General features: G+C 40.4%; 1 pseudogene; it reads right to left on the reverse strand.

Annotated features, from left to right (window-relative positions):
- Positions 1–1,680: 1,680 nt before the first annotated feature.
- Positions 1,681–6,471, reverse strand: LOC110741058 (annotated as a pseudogene).
- Between the last annotated feature and the right edge of the window lie 606 nt (positions 6,472–7,077).

A 7,077-nucleotide genomic window follows, 5' to 3' on the forward strand; every position in this document is an offset into this window, starting at 1 on the left:
CATCATTGTCTCTGAAATAAATTCCACACTTCTTAGCTAGATATTTAAAGTTCTTTGATCTGTCTCCATCTAAACTTGCCAGTCTATTTCCTACACATAATAACTCTTTGCAAGGTCTGTCATGATGCCTAGAATTTCACCATTTGGGATCAATCTTTTTTGATATTGAAGAGTTTGGGGTCTTTAGGTGCTCCCTCTGTAGATGCAAATGTCACCAAGATAAGATTTTGCCCAGAAATGATCTGGCAGCAACATAGTCACCCAAATTAGCAAGTGTATTAGTATGCTTGGGCTGCCATAACAAAATGTTTAAGCTTGAGTGGCTTAAACAACAGACATTATTTTTCTCACAGTTCTAGAGGCTGGGAAGTCCATGATCAAGGTGCTAGCTGATTCGGTTTCTCATACTGGGTCTCTCCTTATGCAGATAGCCATCTTATTGCTGTGTCCTCACATGGCCTTTCCTCTGTGCATGGGCAGGGAGAGATTTCTGATGCTTCTTCCCCTTTTGATAAGGACCCCAGTCCTATCATATTTAGGCCCCCACCCTTATGACCTCATTCAACCTTAATTACCTCCCTCAAGGTCTTATCTCCAAATACAGTTACATCAAGGGGTTGGTATTTCAACATGTGAAGTTTGAGGGACACAATTCAATCTATACAGCAACATACTAGAAGATAGAGTGTAGTCAAGAATGGAGACTGGGGGATGAGTGCAGTGGCTCACATCTGTAATCCCAGCACTGGGAGGCCAAGGTGGAAGGATCGCTTGAGCCGAGGAGTTCAAGACCAGCCTGGGCAACATGGCAAAATTCTATCTCTACAAAAAATACAAAAATTAGCTGGGCATCATGGCACATGCCTGTGGTCCCAGCTACTTGGAGGCTGAGGTGGGAGGATCACTTGAGCCCAGGAAGATGAGGCTGCAGTGAGCCGTGATTGTGACACTGCACTCAAGCCTGGGTGACAAAGTGAGACCCTGTCTCCAAGGGAAAAAGAAAAAAAAGAGAGAGAGAGAGAGAGAGAAACTGGGAAGGCTGACTTCACCATTGCTCCACAAAATTATTCTGCTGAATTTTCTTTGTGATGAGATCAACACACTCTTACTTGGAGGATTCTGAACCTGACTCCCATACCCCAGAACAGGAATCCTAGCTGGGGAAGATGAAGTGTGGGATTCGGTTCTCTTCTGCCACTCCCTCAGCCTCCAGTGGGTGTCTCACTTAAGCTGAAAACTGGGGCAGCTGCCTAGGACTGGCTGAGATTTTCACTGGAAGACAAACGCCCAGAAATGCTACTACGTTCTCTTAAAAAATTCTTCAGGTTCTGTAGTTTGCTCTTTTGAGTGGCTAAAACATATGATTTTCTTTGTTCATACATTTGATTTTTGTCCAGATGTGTTTATTTTAAAGTTTTCCATTCATACCACTCTTTAGGGACATTATAGGACATCATTTGGCTTAATTAAAACATCTAATCCATCACAACGCTAATAGGTTACAAAAACTGCAAAATAGATGCATGATTTAGGGGTAGCAAAACACTTGGAATTAACTAATGAAGTGTTCGATTTGGGAAAAGTATTTTCTTTTTCAAAGTATGTTATGTGCCAAACTCAATTACTAAGGTTTACAGGAAGACATTTAGGTAATTTCAGAAGCAATTTCAGTAGGTACTATCATACGAAATTGTCTGCTGAGTGGGTAGATATCACTTTCTGTTATTATGGTTTGTTTATTGGGAGCCAAGTGGGATGAGAGTGTTAAGTGGTGTGCACATGAAGTTGAGGCAGTGAAACATAGTGAAAAAGAAAAAGCAACTGGATTTGGAGGCTAATAGACCAGAGCTTGTCACTAACTAGCTCTGTGACATTGGTTAAGTCCCTTAATTTTCTAGGCCACAGTTGACTTATCTGTAAAAATAATTGTTGATGACCTCTAAAGTTCTGTAGTAATTAGGATAGTTTTAGCTGTTATAATAAACTCTGCAATTCCAGTGGCTCAATCCGATAGAAATAAACTTAAAAATACTTTTGACTGTTGAAGTTTTTTTCTTTTGAAAATGAAATTTTAAATTGAAGTATGGGATGCATGCTGAAAAATGCGCAAATCAAAAGTGTGTAGCCCAGCTAACTTATGAAAAGGTGAATGCCCTTGTAACAGCATCCCAGGAACATTTTCTATAGCTCTCCAATCACTCCCCCTCCAAATTCTTCAAAGCAACCACCATCCCAACTTTGAAAATCATAACTTAGTTTTGCTAGTGCTCATATACTGTATAAATGAAATCATGTATTGCCATTGATATGCATAAAGTATGTATACTTTTGTGTTTAGCTTCTCTGAAAGAGCTATAATCAGATTCATACATACTGTTATATGTAGCAGCAATTCACTAATTTTGATTGTTCTGTAGTATTATATGAATACACCAAAATTTATCCATCCTCTGTTAATGGATATTTGGGTTTTTATGAATAATGCTGCTATGAACATTCTCAGACATTCATTTGGGGTTGTGTGTGTGTGTGTGTGTGTGTGTGTGGGGTCCATTTCTATTGGTACAGATTTAGGCATTGCGTTGTTAAAAAAAAAAAAAACACTAACAGATTTCAAAGTGGTTGTGCGAGTTGATTCTTCCAACAGCGGGATATGAATGTTCCTGTTCCTCCTCATTCTCACCAGTGCTTGGTGGTGTTGACCTTTCTAATTTTAGCTACACTGATGGGAATAAAGTGACATCTCATTGTATTTTTAACTTACATTTCCATAAGGAGCTCATAAGGTTAGGTAAATTTCATATGTTTAAAAGCCATTTGAATATTCTTTTTGTTAAGTGACTGTATAAGCTCCTTACCTATTTTTATATTAGGTTGTTTATTATTTAGCAATCCAATATAAAAATAGGCATTCCTTATCTATTTTGCGTATAAGCTGTTTGTCAGCTCTAAGACACTGTATTATTTAATTTTTACTGAAAACGGCAGTGAATGCTAAATGTCCAGCTTTACAATAAATACAGTAATGGCAACTCACACTAAAACAAAACACACTTCCGATAGCCATTATTTTTCTGTTTAGGACAATTTTAAAATCTCTTTGGTTAAAAAAACAGGAATGTACGTATACAAAGGCTCAAAATAGGCCATCCTTTTAAACAGAAAGGCAAATGATTCACAGAAGACTATGAATAGAACATGTAACTAGTTGACACAGATCTAATAGGATTTGTTAGTCAGTCACATCTAACACATCTGAAGTGTTCTTGTATGAAGTATCACATGAAGAAAAGAAGACTTTATCGGTATCTAAAAAAGTAGGTTTGCTCATGGACAATCTGACAAGTTACCAGAAAAAGTGTTTCCTGAGACATAAGGAAATGCAACATGATCTTCTTAAACCTTTTAGTTCAAGTCTTTCCACTCAATAAAATAGTAGAGGATCTGAAACTGAGAAAATATATTTGAGTACAAACAGCTTGTGAAACTCAACACTGTTTTTGCATCATTAGAGGGTTTTACTGAACAACCAACTTGTCTGCTCGGTATGCATTTCAGATGTGAGAGACACTTCTCTGAACAGGAGCCTGTACTGTCTTCAATCCTGTGCATCGAGTGTCTACCACAGGCAAACAGTTTTCTCCCTATTTTGTAGTAATGCAATCTTCCTATTAGCAAAAAGAGGTAACCAGCCCCTGTAGACTGAAGGGACCAGAGTCACAGGATAAGGATTTCCTCTTAATATTTTTTATTTTGATGTTTGAACTCCTGATGCAACATTCTAGAACAGGGTGTCAGGACCTGCTATGCCCAAGGGACTGACAAAGGAAAAAGCTCTGTTTATTTTGTGTGATTTGATGGACAGATGAAAAACTTAACACACAATAACAGAAGTTGGTTGTTAATAAATCACATCCTAGTCTTTCAGCACTTCCGTAAGCAGATGACATTTTCAGTTTTCTAGCTCTTGTAGTTTTAACACTGCAACATCAATGATGCATATGTCCAGAATCAGTTAAAAAGACTGTAAAATTATTTTATTTCATCTATTTTTTCACTGTCTCTTGGTCCCAAGTGTATCAGAAGGATTACCTTTTGGCATTCTCCGCTATTGCGCGTTGGGGTGCTCTCGATTGTCCCTGTGTTTTGTGGGCCGGTTGGGAGAGGGAGCTTGGGAAGGATGTGCCACTGTGTGGAGGTTGTGAGTCACTGGGATGCCTCCAAGGATGATCCCTTCCTTGGCTGCAGGGAGAGCTCCTGGAGCCATGCCCACGATACCTGGCAGATACCTGTATGTGGCACCATTGAGCTCGAGATGAATTGCTTGCTGTTCTATTACTGACCAAGGGGCTGATGTGACAAAGAATTCCTTGTTCACACAGTTTCTTAAGCTTTCTGAATGCAACCTGTGATGGCTCAGCAGATCTCGGTGGCAGCTGCCTCTCATCTCCAGCGACGCCTGCTCTCTGTACTAGGCAGTATGGGGAGTACAGATGAAATCCGGTACATCTTTCAACGGACCCTGAATAAAGCTAAAGGGCTCTGATTCCTGCATGTCGAGGGCTGCCCCTCTATCCTGCTTTCCTTGGGGGCCTGTCCTAAGGCTTTCTTGTCCACCAAGTTACCACGGGCTGCCTTCACAAGGAATTCTCCCTCCCTCATCTGATTTATAGTAAAGTCTTTGGTGAGGTTGTGGTTATGTTCACTGAAACTGCAGTGCATGGAGAGGTGGTCACTCTGATACAGCAAATCCTGCAGGGCATAGACCCTCTGCAGGCCCAGGGGCTGCTCTATCCCATCCTGCAAGTAGGGGTTATAAAATAAGACACTGAATCCGAAGGCCTTGGCTTGAACTGCAATCGCCTACTCCGTGCCACTGAAGCGGATGAGGCCCAGCGTCTTCCCAGGGATGCCGACCGCTCCTGATCCACCTCTGCTCCATGCTCTGTACCCGCGTGCCTTCCCGCAGTGCCTAGTATAGCCACGGTTCCTCTGGTACAGATTGAGAATGTGGCAGATGGTGGAGTTGGCTGTTTCTTCCTTGGCTCGGAACGGATGTTGCACACAGCAATCCCGAGCTCACAGGCAGCCTTGATGTCCACATTGTCATGGCCAGTGCCTACCCACAACAGTCACTCTCAGGGCCTTGAACTTCTCCAGGTCCTCCCTGGCGAAGGTGATTTTGCGGCATGTCATGGCGCCCACGGCATCATTTAAAACCTAATGGTGGATCTCCTGCGTGGACTGTACATAAGAGAAGGCCACGGTGGCCAGGTGCTTCAGGATGGGCATGTCCACGGTGCAGTTGCGGTGGTCCAGCAGCACCACAGGGGGTGTGGTGCCGGGGGCCGTTCAGGACCTGGGGGCGGATACCTTCACAGATTCTGTCCAATCACTGCCTCTTGACCTTGTGCTTATCCACAAGGGCCATTCTTATGGAACTGTGCAAATCTCAGATCAACAGGCAAAGCAATCCTGTAAGAACTTAGAGGAACTCGCGGGAGTCTGCGTGCATGACGCCACTATGAACCCACTATAAACCTGTCCACTAACTCTAGCCTGATGTGATTTTTCTCTCTACTTCACTTTGAATATCCTAAAGATTTTGCTTTGTATTACTCTAGAGCTCATATATAGTCACATTATTTTATCCTCATTGAAATTTGTACCCTATGGTACTATAAAATACCCTTCCCTGACTTGTTAAATACTTCTTAGCCTGAATTTAATTTTGTATAATATTCAGATTGTGATTTTCTTCTTTTTGTATGCATTTGCCTAACATGCTTTTGTCCATTCTATTATTTTCAGCTTTTATGAGAATCTATATTCAGCACAGAATTCAATTTTATGTTGTGGTATATTCTGAATGTCTTTATAAAGAGGTGGGTTTAACTCTTTCACATTTATTAGTATAACAAATATAACATCCCAATCCTCTATTTCTTTATTTAGTACCTATTGATTTTCTCCTATGGCCAATGGATAGAATGAGGGCATATCTTTTCCTCTCTGTTTCCTGCTCTGCCTCCTGGTACTACAATTATATTATCTTCTTACTATTTGCTTTTGTATTGTTCTATATAATTAGGTCTTTGATTTGATTTTTTCAAAGCTTATCCTTTATCCTCAGCAGAATCACTGTATCTACCATGCCTCTCATCTTTTTTTCTTCCTCTGTTGATTTTTGTTAGTTATAATAATTCTACATTGTCAGGGCATATAACATTCGCATTTTGTTCTGTCACTTCACTTGGCATTTGTTTTAAGTTTGGTAATCCATTTAAGCAAAGGGGTCTTTGTTTTACTTGTCTTTTTGTCATAACTTTTCTAGTAATCTTTTGGTTGGATGGCGTTTGGCTTCTAGTAGATTCCTCTTGCAAATAAGAGGGCTTATGCAAATAATCCAATTTGTCCATTTTATTTAAACCTAAATCACAGTTTCAAAGAATATAAAAATCCTTGGATCTCACCTTCTTTTCAGAAGGTTTCATAGGTGTTGTGCTACTCTCTTCTACCACTGAACATTGCTACAAAGAAATGTGAGGCCAGGCTATTTTCCCTCTTGACTTTGTGACTCTATTGTTGTTGTTGTTGTTTAACCTAGACCGTTGCCTAACTAGAAGTGGTGTGTTTTGTGATTGGTTTGGGGAGTGTATTTGACTTTCTCAGGCTGTTCTTAATTGGAAGTGGGTGGGGAGGGTTGCAGGGGTGGAGGAGAACACAGAATTAAGGAAGCTGATAGTTCTTGACTAAGTCCTAGCTGTTTTGGGCCAGTTCCTACAGGGGTTGTTATTTGGTTCCCTGGTCACTGCAGAGTGTAGGTCATAGTTGTGTTTGTATATATGGTCTTGATATTGTCCATTTGTATATTAAGTCTTTCAGTTTTTCTTTGCTCTTTTTTGGACATTCTCATTCTTTATTCTGGATATCCTTTAACTGTCTTCCATATCAATTTCCTTCTCTGAAATCTTTTAAACTTTATTTCCACTTTTTTTTTCTTTCCTTCATGTCTCCTTTTTATGTCTCATACTGTGTTAACTGGTGTTTATTTTCCCTTTTGCTCCTTCTAATTTT

The sequence above is a fragment of the Papio anubis genome, chromosome 14 (genome assembly GCF_008728515.1).
Source record: "Papio anubis isolate 15944 chromosome 14, Panubis1.0, whole genome shotgun sequence".
NCBI lineage: Eukaryota > Metazoa > Chordata > Mammalia > Primates > Cercopithecidae > Papio > Papio anubis.